Source organism: Canis aureus, chromosome 27 (genome assembly GCF_053574225.1).
Source record: "Canis aureus isolate CA01 chromosome 27, VMU_Caureus_v.1.0, whole genome shotgun sequence".
NCBI lineage: Eukaryota > Metazoa > Chordata > Mammalia > Carnivora > Canidae > Canis > Canis aureus.
Genome location: NC_135637.1, coordinates 12,045,182 through 12,063,514, shown reverse-complemented (window position 1 = coordinate 12,063,514; position 18,333 = coordinate 12,045,182). Strand labels below are relative to the sequence as shown.

The following is an 18,333-nucleotide window of genomic DNA, read 5'->3' as shown; positions in this document are numbered from 1 at the left end:
ACAACTTTCTTTTTCGGGCTCAACCCACCAGTATTTGCATGCACAGTTCTTTGTTCTCTATTCCCCAATTTGTATGGAACACAGTGTTCTATCATACTACATGTGTCACAATTTTGTGAAGTGCGTATTAATTTCTTACATTAAAAGTGGGCAAAGAGCATGTCATTTGCAAAGCACTTTCTTCTATCAAAACCTGGTTTCCCTCGGGGAATAGGAGGAAATCCTCCTAGTAAGGGACTGTTTGAACTAGTGATGGCATGTTGATAGAAAAGCACAGGGCTGCTGGGGTCTAGCCTCCCATCTGCACTAATAGTCTCTGGTCTTGAGGCGTTGGCCACAACTTCCCTTCCAGCATGCTCCTGTCAGCCAGAGAGGTTGGACCTGCCAGGGTTTTTCATTGTCCACATTGTGACAAATCCAAACTTGTATTATTTTACTTTATCATATTCTCCCAGACCTCTTTAACTATAGGAAGAAAGATGAGCAGCATTTGATTATGTCAAAGGCAGATTTCATGTGTCCTTAGTCTGTGCCCTGGACATTATCAGTTGTGTCACTTCTAGGATTTCAGAATTCTATAGTTAATAAAATTGGGCCTCTTTACCCAGGTTATAGAACGTGAAGTGGTAGCTTGATTAAAATTTTTTGAGAAAGGACACAGCACCAGGTAAGTAGGAAACAAAATCAACCTTTGTTTTAGGACATGCGATCTTAGACGCTAATTATTTGAAACTAGTATATGACCAAAGAACTTGGCGCCTTCCCTTATAAATCCTATTCTGCACTAACCTTACATTCTCACTTGTAATTTCTCTTCATGTGCATCTGGTCACATCTTCCATTGGCTACATTCTGTCCAGGTCATGGCTCCTTTCCTGGCTGTGCGATTTGAGTGTGACTTAAATGCCGAGCCACAGTGTCTCTTAGAAAGCACCTGCCTCATTGTGACTCTTGAATGAAATGATGTAGTGTGCTCAGAGTAATGCTTGACTCATAATAGTATTATTCACTGTTTGTCACTTTATCATTAATCTCAGTTGTTTCATGTGGTTGAATATCTAAATTCTCTAAGGTACTAAGTAGCACCTACCTATTATATATAGCCTGTAATGACCTGATACTAAGCCATGGACAGCCAAGCCAAGTACTTGTGAGCACTAACTGCACATAAAACACTGATAGATATTTTCAGCAGATACAAAAGAAACAACCAGGAAACATGCAGTTGTTGAATGTAATATTTTAAATTCTAGTTTTCTTCTGTGTGATTTTTTTTTTTGAGTATTCTTGCTCTCAAGATGACTGCACCAGTACAACACCTTTAGAAGGATGATAGCTATCCTTATGTAGCTAAATAGTTGTATCATATAGTTGAAACCTATCTTTTGCAATCACTGGTTTGTACTTACTTGACTAGGCCCGCCTGTCAATGAACCACAGAGATGCAGACATGGCATACTTCATAGTTACAGATACATAAATGGAATATGGGACATGGGAATTAGAAACAAATAAGATTGAGTGTTGAGTCATGAAGAAGGCACAGAATTCAGACTGAGGGAAGGAAAGATCACCTGAGTTTTTCTACTGTGGAACTATGATGGAAGGTTGAAAGGAAACTGCTAGGAAGTGAAGATAAGATAATAGCTGGCAAACTGAGGCAGAGTGGGCAAGACGAGTTCTTCCAAAAAGTAGATTAAAAGGTTTGATGCGGGCAGCCCGGGTGGCTTAGTGGTTTAGCGCCTTCGGCCCGGGGTGTGATCCTGGGGTCCCGGGATCAAGTCCTATGTTGGGCTCCCTGCATGGAGCCTGCTTCTCCCTCTGTCTGTGCCTGCTTCCCTCTCTCTCTCTCTCTCTCTCTCTCTCTGTCTCTCATGAATAAATCTTAAAAAAATAAAAGGTTTGAAGCCCAATGTGCCCATTTCCCCACGTCTGGAAAAGGCAGACCCAAAGTTCGTTCAGTCTTGCAAACCAGCTAGCTGGAATCTGCAGGGTTCATGATTTGCTTTTTTTCAGTTCTGTACGTCAGATGTATGCATCAACCTAGACCAGAAGAATAGGACACCCCAGGCTTTGCTTTCCTCACCTGCAAAATAGAGAACTATGAATACTGACTGGATTGTGAAGATTGAAAACCCATATAAGGTGCCTAATACATGGCTTATACATAATGAGCATTCAGTAAGCAGCTGAAAGATATTGAAGGATATTTCTAAGATTTACATCAATGGCCACAAAAAAGGAACTTGGGAAAACTTGTCTGAGCATAGGCAAAAATAGATTTTCATTCACCCCTGGTGGATTGCTATGTCAGCTTCAGATGAATAAAAATGAAGACGATATTAGTGCTTTCAACCACATCCTAAGACCAATGGAATGAAACTTCCTGGCATTCCTGAATCAGTGCATGATAAACAATTGGGTGGTCACAGAAATGACTGCTGTTTAGCTGATCACGATGGCTGCTGTGTAGTTCAAACGTGGCATTTGGATTTCTTGCATATATCAATTTCAAATACAGGTAAGCATTTTAGTTGTGCAGATTATGTCACTTGTCAGTTATTTGAAGTATATATGTTACAGGATGAAAGCACTTCAGTTAGTTTTGAACACTTCTGTAATCAGAAAGTTTAAGAAAGCAATAAGTAGAAAAATGTTATCTAGATAAGTTTGAAAGAACTTTTTTTTTTTTTTGAAAGAACTTTAAGCTTAAAAGTCTTTAGGAATTTTGAAATAGGCATGCAAAAGATTGGAAATAGTATGGCAAAAATCTTAAGTGCTTCTGAAAATAGAACGCATCTTGCAGTACACAAAGCTTGAGATAGAGGGATTGTGTACAACTGAATCATCAACCAGATTTTTTAAAGTCTAGGAACTAAGGAAGATGGGCCTAAGTCACTATCTTACTATTAGAACATAATATTCAGTGGTAGGGGCAGCCACAAGACAACATTCTCTTCCATCAACCTCAGGTAAAAATGAGCATTACTTAGTTTTACAAACGTGCAGATGCCATAGCAACAGTAAATCAACTGATGGTGCTAAGAAAGTTCCATTCCTGCCTAATGTCAAACTTTGGAAAATTCAGACAGTTTGATAAAGTTTTTTTTTTTTTTTTTTTCTGGCTAGATTTCACACTCATTCCTGTGTCACAAACAACTAGTTCTCTTATAGTGATGTTTGGCCGTGACCAATACAGAATTTTAATAATCATTCAGCCAAGATGTATATTTGGCACAGCTGTAGAAAAAATTCTAAGGAGCCACTTTAAAACGCATTCCTTTTTTCTTCTAGCCACCCAATTAGCACAGTATCAAATACCATGTCTCCCAGAGAAGACCAGCCCACACACCAGTTGTTCAGGGCTGGTATACAAGAGAACAGTAACCAGTCATTATGTTCTGGGACAGACTGGCTGCTTGACCTTTCCAGCAAAACCCTGGCAAGTTAGGTAGGTGTGGCAGGAGAACGGGTGGGTTAAAGCTGTTTCTGCTGAGGTTGGCAGAAGTTCATTTGCTATCTGCTGGAGATTTGCTCCATTCGCCAACTCCAGGAGCCTTCAGAGGAGACAAATTTGATAAACTGATACTTACCAAAATGAAATCACATCTTTCCAAGTATTGACCCACCTACAGACACCAGTATATTCTCACGTTTAGTGCTAACTAATGATTAAGGGATAGTTGGAGTTGACTCAAATAGTTTCTTAGTTGGGAGACCATGCAACGTAAATGATAAGATGTATGGATCCGTGGATCGGGTTTGGCTAGATTTTTTTTTTTTTTTTTTTTATATTTTATTGGTGTTCAATTTACTAACATACAGAATAACACCCAGTGCCCGTCACCCATTCACTCCCACCCCCCGCCCTCCTCCCCTTCTACCACCCCTAGTTCGTTTCCCAGAGTTAGCAGTCTTTACGTTCTGTCTCCTTTTCTGATATTTCCCACACATTTCTTCTCCCTTCCCTTATTTTCCCTTTCACTATTATTTATATTCCCCAAATGAATGAGAACATATAATGTTTGTCCTTCTCCGACTGACTTACTTCACTCAGCGGGTTTGGCTAGATTTTGCTCATCAGCTTGACTCCTGTTCTTACTGCTCTTCTAGAGCCATTGGGTATTTCCCAAGACAATGGAATGAGGACGAAACAGGAAAGAAAGCCAGCTATCTTATGATTGCTGCAGTGCACATGGCTTACTAGGTGCACATTTTGGTCACCTCTGCATTTACACAGAGTTGAGAAAGGAGATTTGCATTCTTTTCCCAACTCCAGAAAGCTAGGATTCCGCTAAGACAATGCTGTTCATACTGACAGGTGGAACTCTTCCAACAAAATCCTATCAAAGACATACGTAAAGTGAATAAAGTCACAATGGCTCTGTAAAAGCAGAGCCTGGGGGCTCGTCCCCCACCAGCTTCAGTCCCCAAGGATTGAAGCCAACACTTTGAGAACTACTGCTTACAGGTCTGGGTTTGTAGACCAGCATCAGTAAGAAGTCACCACAACTTAACCATTAGAGCTTTCTCAGCTTTGTGATGCCTTGTCTTAATATCTAACTAGCTAAGGATTTTAATCTAAGCTCTCTCCTGATAGTCAAACAGGTCATCACTTTAGGATTATGTAGCTGGCTTTCCCTTCTTAGCATTGCATCATGGGACAGATCAGGAAAGATGCTGTAGATCTGAATACAACATCTTAGAAGGCCAGGGTTTTTCATTGAGGGGGTCCCAGGCTGCTTTCCTTGTTTCTTGATTGTGTGTACAATTTAATTAAATGTATTTCACTGTATGTATATCAAGGTATACTACCATTTTATGTTACATGTTTCATATTCTGTATATTTTTTAGTGTCTTTTTTTTTTGGTGAAATATCTGAATACAATAGAAACGTATGTAAAATACTAATGTGCCCACACCTGGGTTAAGAAATAGAATACTACCAATATCTTAGGAGCCGCCTGGGTGTACCTACCCAATTACATCTACTCCCTCCAGGGTTAACCACTATCTTGAATCTGAAATTAATCATTTCCTTGCTTTTTATTGTCTGTGTCCCTAAACAATATATTAAGTTTTGCCAGTTTGTGAACTTTATATATGCTGTGTATATCCTTCTGTGAATGTCTTCTTGCAATATTTTCTTTCAATTTTTTAGAAAGTTTTATTTAAGTAATCTCTATACCCAATGTGGGGCTCGAACTCATGACCACAAAATCAAAAGTCTCACGCTCTTCTAACTGAGCCAGCCAAATGCTTCTTGCTTTTTTTTAGAGGTTTATCCATGTTGACATGCTCAATTCCCATTTTAGGTTTTTGGGGGTATGATGGGGGGGTTCTCCTCTTGTCTTTTTTTCCTCTATTTTTTTCTATTTGTTTAGCTTCAGAGGTTACTATCTTTGCGCTTCACATTCTCTGTCCTTTGGGATTGATAATAACACATGTTAGGCCCCATTCTTCCATTTCCCTGTAACCTCTCTCTCTCTTCCATCCCTGTCCCTAAGCATTCTGAATGGTTATCTTCAGCTATAGCTTCTAGTTTACTCATTTTCTCCTCACTTGGTTTGTTCTTTTTTTCAAAAATCTGCATGGTCATTTGTTGTCATTTGCTTCCCTGCTAATCTTCTTTTTTAAAAAGATTTTATTTATTTATTTGAGAGAGCAACAGAAAGAGAGCATGAGTGGAAGGAGGGGAAGGGCAGAGGGAGAGGGAGAAGCAGACTCCCTGCTGAGCAGGGAGCCTGATATGGGGCTTGATTTGGGGCTCAATCCCCATCCTGGCACGCTGGGATCATGACCTGGGCCAAAGGCAGATACTTAACCAGTTGAACTGCCCAGGTGCTCCCCTGGTAATCTTTTTTAAGTCTTATATTCTATTTCTCTAAGTATAATCACCATGGTTACTTTATATTCCATTTGATTATTCCAATATCTGAAGTCTCAGGGGGTCTTTTTCTATGGCTTGTTACTCCTACTGGTTTTTCATTGTTGTTTTCATGTGTTTTGTGACCTTTGAGTGGGAGCTGCCCACTTTTCCTTGCGTCTTTGCCCACGGGCAGTCTCTGTGGCCTGGATGGAAGTTGAATTTGTCAGCCAAGATGGAGTTTGCCTCTGCAGATAGACTGTGACAGTGATAATACAGAAACCTTAATAAATTCCTCACTTGAAAGTTTTCAGATTGTACAGGTATCATGAAATGAAGCCTCAGACCTAAACATTTTAGTGGTGAATTCTCAGGAGAGAGCTTTTTATTTCTCTCTACCCAGTGCCAGGGTCAAGATAGGCAAGTCTCTGCTGTCTCCTTATGTCTGGCAGGGTTATTTCCTTATGCCATTATTCCTAGCTGGATTCAGGGTCCACTGTAAGTAGATTGAACCATATGATGCCTACAAAAATCAGCAGTGTCATAAAGCTTGTCCCCTCTCCCCCTCAAGGCAACTTTCTAATAGACTTTGACTAGGTCCCAGGCTTTATCCCCTTCCCCAGGAGCCCTAGAGAGTTGTAAAAACTGAAGCAGAGGGTCTCCAGGGTTTTGTAGAAGCCTTGAAGATAGAAGCCATTTGGGTGCTCCCCTGCCTGCCAAGCTCAAGTTTTCTATTTCCACTTTGTTAGGGAGCAAACCTATGCCAGGCCTGTAGTTTATTTTTTAAAAACCTACTTTTTATATTTGATTTAACATTTTAGTTATTTTAATCAGGAGGATCTCAGGATCTTCTCTCTCTCAGGATCCTTCTTCATACTTTGGTCACTCCAAGTCTCTTAGCTCATTTCTATTTCTAATAGTTGATCTGGGAGCGCCTGGGTGGCTCAGTCAGTGAAGCATCTTCCTTCAGCTCAGATCATGATTCCAAGAATCTGGGATTGAACCCCAAGATGCGCTCTCTGCTCACGTATTTTTCATGTGTTTTGTGTCTCAAGCGGGGAGCCTGCTTCTCCCTCTCCTTCTACCCTTCCCTCTGCTCATATTCTCTCTCAAATAAAAATCTTTAAAAAAAATAGTTGATCTAATTAAGTTGAATCCTTGGCATTGTTTTTACTGCTGTTCTATGAATTCTAACACGACCTAAACACAGAGATGTTAGAATCCAGGTGCTTGTCAGATTTCTCTTTAATAGTCTCATCCTTTGATCCTAGATCTCACTTCAAGTGGGAATTATTTTGTCTTTTATATTTAAATTGTTTGAAGTTACCACCTGCAAGTCCTTTTAAGGTCAGAGTGTGATGTAGAAAAAATTCTACTGGGTAGGCGTATTGTTACTGTTATTTTTAAAGCTCCTCAGTTGATTTGCGTTTTCCTCCCGTAAGAATTTATTAGACCACTTGGCTTCCATTCCAGGAAGCGAAGCTGCTGTCATGGAGAGATTAATTATCAGGACTGATGCAGGCCAGACAGCAGAGGCCCCTCACCCTACAGTTCCATACTTCAACCTCCTGGGTTACTGAAGTGAATCCTGAGCTCCCTGAAATTGTATGCAGTGCATTACCTGTGAGTGCATATGCGAATCTTTCTAAGGAAAAGATTTATAGTTTCATCAAGTTTGCATAATTAGCGAGTGTAAGTGGTGGTTTAAAATGAGTGAATAGACTTGGGTCCTACCTCAAACTTCATTTGACTTGAAAGTGGATCTTCTCGTAGTTACTGTAATTCTAGGGAGTTTCTAAAATACAAAGATAAATTCTTAGGCCTAGAATTTAATTCTCTCTCCCCTCGCCCTCTTTGGTCTCATGTTTTGAAATGATATTCATGCACTCTTCTTAGTAATTATCTCATTCGTGGTTCCTTTGCCAAGAGTAACAGATCCCATTGGTAATAACTACGTTGTGCACATTTGTGTTCATTTTGATGAATAAACAGTAGAATCATACATCTTCCAGCCATAAGAGAATTTTCTGAGTTGTTAAGTTTCTGAACGATATAGATGGGTGAGATTCAGCTTAAGCTTTCTATTCCTTTAGAAACCATTTGTTAGAAGTAGGAACGCAAGCTCGGCATTATAAGGTTTTCCGGGAAGTATGCTGCTCAAGCTAGTTCCTTTATACACAGAAGTACCCATTTTTGTAATTAGTTTGTGAATACTTGTGGCCTGGGGCTGGTTACACTAGCTCCTGAGTCTGCAGAAGCCCACAGGGACAGCAGTTCCTCCTCCTGAGGGCCATGCTGGGCAGTGTTTAGAGCACAGGCTCTGTAGCCTTAGGCCTGGGTGGGAATTGTCACTGCCCCTTCTGATTGTGTGGCCTTGGGTGAATCCTTTAACCCCTCAGTGCTTCCCTTGATAAAACGGGGATGATAACATCTACATCAGGGAATGCCATGTGATCAAAGTTAAAAGCTTTTTAACACATGGAAAGACCCATTATAGCTGTGCAATAAACATGAGGCATTATTATTATTATTGTGACTCCTGCCACCAAATCCAGGTAGCATTAAATGAATGGTGTAAAACAGTTAAATAAAAGCAAAACTAGAGGCACATGTGTGGTTTAGTCAAGCATCCGACTCATGATTTCAGCTCTGGTCATGATCTTGGGGTTGTGGGATTGAGCCCTGCATCAGGTTCTGCACTCAGTGGGGAGTCGTTTGTCCCTCTCCCTCTGCTCCTCCACCTGCTCATGCCCACATGCTCTCGCAGGCAGGCATGCATGCACTCTTTCTCTCAAAATCTTTCTAAGAAGGGCTTGAGACAGATTCTTTTTAAAGAATCTAAGTTGCTCTCATATTTGAAGTTTTTTTTTAATCCTGAAAAACAAACAACTCCTTTCCCTCACCATCATGTACTTGATAACAAAAAGTAGAAGTACCTGTGAAAAGCACTGTTAGAAAATTCTACTCTGAAGAGCTGCAGACTTTTCTGCAAGTAACACTAAGCTAACTAGGAAACTAAAAACTCACTGTATACAGTCTCAACAAATCAGTTTTAAGTTAGTATCTTTAGCATCTTCAATCTTCTAATTTATTTGGAGGGGTACAATATATGTAAATAATTTTCTAAAACTGCAGACACCATAAGTATTTAAAGTGTATCTTCCCTTCATCCCAACCCCCCAGATGAAGCTGTTCCCCCTACGTTGACTCTCTACAGATAAAGCTGTTTCTGTTTTTCTGTGCACCTTTCGGGAATATGCCACAGATATGCACACATGCACCAGCATGTATGAGTATACATCCTACTTCACTTTTTTTTTTAACTTAAAAGGTACTGAAATATTGTTTTCATTACTTAACTATATACCGTAAACTCATATTAGCATATTATAGAACTAACTCATTCTTTCATCTCCACCCCTGATTCTAATTTTTCAAAAAGCTTATTTAAAAAAACTCATTCTTGGGCACCTGGGTGACTCAGTGGTTGAGCATCTGCCTTTGGCTCAGGGCATGATCCTGGGGTCCTGGGATGGAGTCCCGCATCGGGCTCCCTGCATGGAGCCTGCTTCTCCCTCTGCCTGTGTCTCTGCCTCTCTCTCTGCCTCTCTCTCTCTCTGTGTGTGTGTGTGTCTCTCATGAATAAATAAATAAAGTCTTTTTTAAAAAATTCTTCCTTGTTGAAAATAGAGAATTGTGAAGTCAGGTATGTAACAGAAAAATGGAGGGAAGGTGGGGAGAGAGCTTTATCATGATCCATGCTTCCCCACACGGGGACCTATTTTATGCCAGCAGAACTGTCAGCATTTACCTAGAAACATTTGTTCTTGTAACAAGCCACATTCTCAGTCCTGGCTCCTCAAGTGCAAGTTGAGGAGTACCTACTGAATTGTTGCCAAAAGAGGGAAGTGAGCTTAATGAGCCCTCCTACAGCTTTGTGATTGTGCCAGAAGGAAGTGGCAGGGACCACATACTCCTCCAGGGGCCTGGTGGGCCTGCCTGGGGCAGCTTGGTGCTGGTTCTTTAGTTACTCCAGTGTTTGTGGAACTTGGGTGTAGAGCTAGGGCAGGCGTTTTTCACTATTTCTATGTAGTAGCTGGTCATCATCCATGTGGTTAAAAAGTTGTTTTCAAGGGTAGGAAAGGATAGGCAGTGGAAGGTCTCCTGAGCCTCCGTTTTCTTCCCCAGAGACAAGGAATCCCTAATTCTGTACATTATAAGGATAAATGGGTCCTTTTTTCCTTACACACTAATTTTTTGCACACTTCTACATCTCATTTTATGTAAGTCTACTAACGTACTCAGTAGTAAAGCTTGGGGCTCCTCCTATATTATGTGTACATACTGCTGCCTTATTCTTTTTAGGAACTGCCTAGTATTCCTTGACACTTACGTACTGTTATTAGCTGCCTATGGATGGATTTTTAGGTTATTTGCTGCTATAAATAATACTGGAATAAAGATTGTTGCTCATACTGAGGTGTATACATGCTCAATTCTTTTTTTTTTTTTTTAAGATTTTATTTATCTATTCATGAGAGATACAGATTGAGAAAGAGGCAGAGACACAGGCAGAGGGAGAAGCAGGCTCCATGCAGGAAGCCTGACGTGGGACTGTGGGACTCGATCCCAGGTCTCCAGGATCAGGCCCTGGGCTGAAGGCGGCGCTAAACTGCTGAGCCACTCAGGCTGCCCTACATGTTCAATTCAGGTGCTGTGTGTTGAATAAATTCTGTGATGTCAAATTGCAAATCAAAAGGGAGGTCAAGGGCAGCCCTAGTGGCTCAGCGGTTTGGCGCCGCCTTCGGGCCCGGGGTGTGATCCTGGAGACCTGGGGTCAAGTCCCACATGGGGCTCCTGGCATGGAGCCTGCTTCTCCCTCTGCCTGTGTGTCTCTGCCTTGCTCTGTCTCTGTGTTTCTCATGAATAAATAAAAATAAAATCTTAAAAAAAAAAAGGGTGAGGTCGATTTTTTTTTTCTAACTCTTCACTCTGGAAAAATGTCAAATATATACCCAAATAGAAGAGTATGAAGCCCTCTGCAGCTGCCAACTCAGCCACGCTTGTGTCATCTCCTTCCCTCCCCAATATGATCACTGTGGAAGATGCCCTAGCTAGCTATCACTGTACTCTAGATATTTCAGTTTGTACCTCTAAAAGATGATTTTTTTAAAACCATAACTATAATACCATTATAATACATAATACCAGTTATGTATTATATATTCAGCATTCAAATACTGAAATCCATGGGTTCCTAATGAAAATATTAGGGATTGCACAACGTCCACACTCTGATTCTGTCTTGCCTTCTTCGTTTGTTACCTAGAATATGTCTCTGCAGAGAAACTCCCCTTCACCTGCCACTTGATTACTCTGAATTATATAATATATATAGGAAAGTCAGGATGAATGCTTGGCTCTTTCCTTTTACCAACTTTCAAAGTAAATGTGTCCCCCTAGCATCCTCTCACAGGTGACTGGTGAGTTAGGACTTGGTTTGGTTTTGCACTGTTTGGATATCATGAGGAATATTTGAAATGTTTCAATGTGTTGTCATTCAACATAGGGCTTGAACTCAAAACCTGAGCTGAGATCAAGAGTCAGATGCTTAACCAACTGACCACCCAGGTGCCCCAGGAAACACATATTTTTAAGAAAAAATAAATCATTAGGTTATGCTGATATTTTCAGTCCAGATTTAGGATTATACAATTTTTGCTTCTTTGATTTTACATTGTTGTATCTCTCCTCTTAAATAGTGAAAATCTTAGTTCCTGGCCACAGTAACCTAATTATTTGCTTCATCCTATAGTATATATAATGATTTCACAATAATAATATGAGTATTATTTTGTGGGGGTTTTGTGTTTTTTAAAGAATTTATTTGCCAGAGAGAGTACAAACAGGATGAACAAACAGCAGAGGGAGAGGGAGAAGCAGGCTCCCTGCCTAGCGGGAAGCCAGATGCACCAGCACACAGAGCTTGATCCCAGGACCCTGAGATCATGACCTGAGCTGAAATCAAGTGTTGGACACTCAACGATGCTACCCAGGTGCCCCAATAATATGAATAATTATTAGCAACATGACTACTAATTTTTTTTTACAGTTCTTTTTGTCCTTAGATTCATTTCTCACCCTTCTGGGATGCACCAATTACTGTTTTAAAGTCACCCAATATTGGGGATCCCTGGGTGGCTCAGCAGTTTGGCTCCTGCCTTTGGCCCAGGGCGCGATCCTGGAGCCCCGGGATCGAGCCCCGGGATCGAGTCCCACGTCAGGCTCCGGCATGGAGCCTGCTTCTCCCTCCCTCTGCCTCTCTCTCTCTATGTCTATCATAAATAAATAAATCTTAAAAAAATAAAATAAAGTCACCCAATATTATTTTTAAGTTATGTTTATTTAATTTTGCTTTTGTACCTAAGGATAAAATAATTGCAGGGTCCCAAAGTCAAGTACACAAAGCAAGGTATGTTCAAAGAAGTCTAGCTTCTCCCCCTGCCCTCTCTACCCTGTCCTTACCTCACCCTGTTTATCTTCCTAAATGTGCATGCATGTGTGTGTGCACGTATATGCATGTTTAATATAAGTCAGTACATTATATTCCTAAGCCCTCTGTTTCTTGGAGAATGGCAGGATCTTACACACTTGATTTCACCTGGCATTTTTCCTTAACAGTTTCTCTTGGAGACCGTTCCATGGCAGTCTTTGAGTTCCTCTTGCCGTTCTCCAGCCTTGTGATCCTGCAGAGTGGAAGGTACCATATTCTATCCGACCAGTTCTCTGCCAGTGGACACTGGGGCAGTTCCCAGCCCGTGCTCTCACAGTCGTGCTGTGGTAACCAACTGGCACATACATCTTGCCATATGACTGGCCCAGTGTCTTTGAGATAGGTCTGTAGAAGAGGTATTGCTGCCTCAAAGGATAAATCTATATGCTTTTTTGTTAAGTTTGATATGTTAATTGCCAACCTACTTTCTAGCAACAGTGTTTGAGAGTAGACTGGTTCATTCAAAATGCACATTTGTAAGACTATGGCACCCTGTGTATTTACAGATGTCCTTGCTTAACCCTTGAGCCCCTTGAGCCTCCAGTTAGTAGCTGGTCACAAGAGCCAGGCCCTGTTGACCAGGCTTAGAAAAGGAAGGGGGGATGGGACTATGCTGACAGAACCAGGAACCATGATTATTTTGATGCCAAGTCTAACTTGGTCTTTTGTTTCTTCTGATTCTTCTAGGTCATTTCTTTGAATTTATGAGCTCATGTCTGTATTTGTGAATGTGTACATGGCTAGATGTGTCAGACATCAAGTTTTTTTTTTAAGATTTTATTTATTCATGAAAGACACACAGAGAGAGGCAGAGACACAGGCAGAGGGAGAAGCAGGCTCCCTGTGGGGAGCCTGATATGGGACTTGATCCTAGGACCCCAGGATCATGACCTGAGCCAAAGGCAGACAGACCCTCAATCATTGAGCCACCCAGGTGTCCCAGACATCAAGTTTCAATAACTCACCAGTAAGTGCCTTCTGATTACAGGTCAACACACCCTCAGTCCCTTCCTTCAAAGCCAAATATTTGTTGAATGGCTGATATGTCCTAAGTGGACATTAGAGGTGTCAGAACAGTCTCTTCACCCTTCCTGGGCTTCAGGGTTATTTCTGCAAGGGTGAAACTGGATTAGAAAACAATAGGGAAAAAAAAAAAAGAAAGAAAACAATAGGGCCTCCCCATGGTTGATGTGGATGGGAATTTCAGGCTGAGGAAGGGATGCATCTCTGGGCTCAAGTATCCATTTTTCTCTCAGATACACTTTGGGAGGTGGTGTTGCTCACATTAATATTCCTCAGTTAAAAAAAATTATTTATTTACTTATTTGGGGAGGGGGGCAGAGGGAGAGAATCTCAAACAGACTCCATGCTGAGTGTGGAGCTCGATGCAGGGCTCCATCCCAGGACCCTGATATGACCTGAGCCAAAATTGAGAGTTCAACACTTAACTGATGGAACCACCCAGGCACCCTGATATTCCCCAACTTTTTAGACATAGATAATCCAAGCTGGTTGTGCTGGATTTTTTTAGACAGTACAGTTGCCTCTCTAACTTGTTCCCCCATCCTCTCCTGTTATATAGAGGCAAAGGTTGAGTGAAATTAATCTACTACTCCTTGACAGAGACACTGGTTTAGCAATGGTCAGACCAGCCCAAGCCACCTAGCACACAGTATTCCCCTGGCCAGAGTGTGTTCAGAGGTGGAAAGACAATCCACATTGATCTGATCAAAACAGAAGGAAGCTTAGGACCATCCTTTGATTGGGGAGAAGGGGCAGCACCAAGAATGCCCATCTCCTCTAGCAGGTACAGTATGCCAATGTGAAGCCTAGAACTGCTATATTTTGCAACAAGGGAGGAAACTAGTCTGAGGAAAAAACCAACCCAAGGGAAATAGAGGGGCCAAGAGAACAGCAGAGAAACAGCTAAAGCCTTGACCAGACCGCACCTGAAACCTACACTATCACTGGACTATTTCAGTAAAGAGAAAATTTTCCTTTATTATACAGGTTAGTTTGAATTGAGTTTTCTGGTACTTGTAGCCAAAATGGGCTTCTTATGTTTTCCATCAAATTACTAAGTGAGTGATAGGAGATAAAGCAGCTTCTCAATAAAATAGTTTAAAATCACCACCAAATATCAACAGTTGTATCATTTAAGGACCTATATATCTTTGTGTTTCCCAGGAAAAATCTTCACAGATCACCTTTGTTCTCTAGCCCAGCCCACACCTTTTGGTGGCACATGGAGTGGAATTGTATGAGAGGAATTTTTTTTTTTTTTGAGAGGTAGTTTTAATGTGCTCATTGCCCCCCCTGCTTCCTTCTCGGACAGCTAGAAGTAACGGCCAGCAGAGTGAACTCCTCCACACCCACTAGGAAGGCACTGAGCTCCCTCTAGTGCTTTTGTATTCCCTCTAAATGAGCAACCATAGCCTAAAGTTGGAGGATGTGGAGAAGAAATGGTGCTGCTAGCACAAACTGATGCTGGGCGTTGCTGACCAGAGCCCAAGAGAAGACCCAGTACAAGTTGGGTGATGTCCATCTTCTGTTTGGTGTGTGTCCTGATGTTGGCCACCTCTCATCTCTGTCCTGAGCCCTGTGCCCGTGTCAGCTCATTCAGTCTTCCCGAGCACAAGGTAGGTATTCTGATTCCCATATTACTGAATAGTGAAGAAACTGAGGCGGTTGTTCTTACTAAGGCAAACGATGCATTTTTTTTTTAACTAAATGTTAGCCCAGCCCAGTAGGCACTTCATAAATATTCACCAAGTGAATGAATGTTGCCTCTTTTACTGGGGTTGTACAAGCTGATAACTCCTTAGTACCTTTCTTCATTTAGGGACTATTTATAGCGGTTACTCTGCACCAGGGGAGACAGAGGTCCTGCCCTCATGGAATTCAGTCTAGTGGGAGACACAGGCAGTAAACCAAGAACTAAAGGCTGTGGGTATGTGTGCATGAAGCAGGCACCCGGGGCAGCCTGATCTGGGGGAATTGGGAGACCCTTCTAAGGAAACATCATTGTGACAGAGACCAGCATGAGAAGGAACTGGCTGGACCCTACTGGAGGACGCAGCATTTCAGAAGGAGGAACAGCAGGTGTGCCAGCCCTGAGGGAGGAGCCTGATATGAGAGAAAATCCAGCCCAGCCAGCACATCGGGAGCACAGTAAAGGGGTGTGGGTGGGGTGTGGAGGAGCAGGGACCAGAGAGGCAGGGCCACCTGCGTTTTTATCCCAAGAGCAAGAGGGAAGCCAGGGAAGGTTCCTGAGCTCTGTGAACTCCAGAATTAAGTACTTTATTCCTTAACCTAGGGGTAAAGACATGGTGTTTTTTATAGTATTCTGTATAATTATTTGAACGTCTGTGACATTTCCTAACAAAGAGATGAGATTATATTTTTAAAAACCGCTCTCAGTACTATGTGGCAAGCAGGTCTGAGGAAGACAAGAGTGGAAGTGGAGAAACTGTCACAAGCAAGAAAGTGGTGACATAGCCCCAGGGTGATTACAGTGAAGACAAGAGAGGATGTGCCCCAGCTACGACAAGGGGAGCAGAATCAAGGGGTTTCACGTGAGTCATCAGGACCCCGGGGTAGAGGGAATAGAGAAGAATCAAAATCCTTTTCTGATGTGAAAAGCCACGTGCCTAACAATAAATTCTATTTCCATTCTAAAGACAACAAGCACTGAAGCACACGGTCATGACCACAAGGGACTCTGCGACAGACAGAACTGGTGTCAAATTCACCAGCAGTGATATTAGGCAAGACAGCCAGCCTCTCAGAGCCTCCCTTTCTTTCCTTAAAATAAAGATGTTCAGTGGTTGTGAGGATTGCATAAGGCAAGCGTGTAAAGCATGTGCTCACGCAATACCAGGCACACGGGAAACAGTGGAAGGGCTCCGTCTGGTTGTTACTGAAAACCTGAAGAGACTCTTTAACCTCCCAAGTTGACGGCAGGATCTGGGCTGGATCCCAGGTCACCTGGTTCAGCCACTGGTTCTCATACTGGGTGCCATGAGAATCCCCTGTCATGCTTGGCAGAAATACAGAGTTCTGGCCTCACCTCCAGAGATTCTGATTTGGAAGTTGAGGCCCAGGAATGTGTGCTTTCATCACATTCAGTACCAGACCATTGCAGATACTGGGGTTTGTGGATCACACTTACAGAGACATGGGTCCAGGTCCTACTCCAATAGAACACACCCATGCTCCCTTGCCAACCCCAACCACCACCAACCACCACCAACACTGCCCAGGTGGTGATAAAAAGAAAAGTGATAGCTCTACCTCTTGTTAGTTTCTCTTCTGGTGGCCATGACAGGAACATCAATCAAACTGGCTGCAGCAGAAAGGGGATTTATTGGCTTCTGCAACTCCCAGGTGCAAGGTAGCTCTGAGCACAGCAGGATACAGCCTCCCTGCAACCACAGAATGCCTCTGCTCCTGTCTGCGTTGGCCTAACCCCCAGGCAAGCCTTCTCCACCTGCTGCCCCACAAGGCCAGGCTCACCCATCCTTGCGAATGGCAGTCCCAGCAGAAGAACTGTTAGCAAAGAGTCCCAGCCAGAGGTTCCCATGGAGCCCCACTGGCCTGGTTGGGTCAGCCACTCTTGAACCACTTGGAATGAAATTAGGGAATGGCTGACGTTGCCAGAAGAAGGAGGACAGATTCTGAGCAGGAAGAAACTGAAGATGACCACCACACTCCAAAGGAGACAATAGGAGAGCTCTGATGAGAAATAGCCCTAAATTACAATGAGCTCTCACAAGCGTGAGACCCCAGTTCCTGGAGATGGTCAGGCTGTGGCCAGAGGGCACTTTGTAAGGTGCTACCCAGAGAAAGGTTTTCTTCCAAACAGTTCTCATGCCTCTAGACCTCAGCTCCTATAATGTCCTCTTCCTCCTTTTCCTAACCCAGGAGACCAGCCTAAACATCACTTTCCCCAAGAAGCCTCCTCCCCCAACTGCCCTGTGGCTTTGCCTCCCTCTGTGTGACTGTAACCATAGCTCCCGTGGACAGAGCGGGCTCAAGTCCTGCCACTTCATAGCTGGGTGACCCTGGACAAGTGACTTCATTCTCTGAGCCTTGTTTTCTCATCTGTATAGTACCTGGCAGTTTCCCAAAGCTCTCTCTGCACTTCCTCAAATATCATAAACTTTTTTTTTTAGCAGGGCACATGATGCCCTGAATAAAAGGCACATTACTCCTGTTTCCTTGAAGCTAGGTATTCTGGGACTAGAGGGGGACTAGGGACTCCCATGGGGTGTGGGCAGCAGTGTCAGAGACTGGTCTGAAGGCACGGCTAGCATGCATCTATCATCTCTTTTCTGGCCCATACCCTCAATCCTGCTGCCCGAGACACGCCACCACCCTTGACCAGGAGGAAGGCCCTGGGAATGGCAGAGCAGTGACCTGGGCACCTTACCTGCCCTGGAATTCAGGCCTCCAGCCTTCGGCATGAGAAACAACTTCTGGTTTGTTCTATCCATGATAATTTAGGGCCCCCTATGATAGCAGGATGTCACCTGAACTCAGTCCCTGCCTCCCAGGGGTGGTTGTGGAGATTAAATGAGAGGATGTGCTGAAGATGCCCAGCATGGGGCCACTGCATAGTAGGTGCTGCCTCCATGTGGACAGCTGTTCTCTCCTCCCAGTTAGTATTATTACTATCTACTTCGTTCTGCCTCCCACAGATGCCTGGGTTGTTGACCGTCTGCCCACCCCCCCCACACACACACATACTGACACTGGGGGCATGTACCTTCACAGCAGGGGCTTTGCCTTCTCTCTCTCCCTCAGCTCTGGCCTGGGTTCCTTGGATGCAAATGATAGAAACCAGCTCCGGCTGATTATTGGACAACTGCAAGGCACCCACAGGATGGCAGGGCTCCCCTGCTTGGCACAGAC

The 18,333-nt window shown here is 43.0% G+C and overlaps 2 long non-coding RNA genes across 2 annotated transcripts in view; one reads left to right on the top strand and one right to left on the bottom strand.

The window, feature by feature from the left end:
• The window catches only part of LOC144299848 (uncharacterized), a 52,555-nt gene extending 50,490 nt beyond the window's left edge, over positions 1–2,065 (bottom strand). Inside the window, exon 1 of the long non-coding RNA XR_013366511.1 lies at positions 790–2,065. This is a non-coding gene — a long non-coding RNA (uncharacterized LOC144299848). The remainder of the gene's footprint in view (positions 1–789) is intronic.
• On the top strand, positions 1,885–16,798 carry LOC144299850 (uncharacterized). The gene is made up of 4 exons (XR_013366512.1): positions 1,885–2,521; positions 12,549–12,627; positions 14,756–15,995; positions 16,101–16,798. It is a non-coding gene; the product is annotated as an uncharacterized LOC144299850 (long non-coding RNA).
• Positions 16,799–18,333: the final 1,535 nt, after the last annotated feature.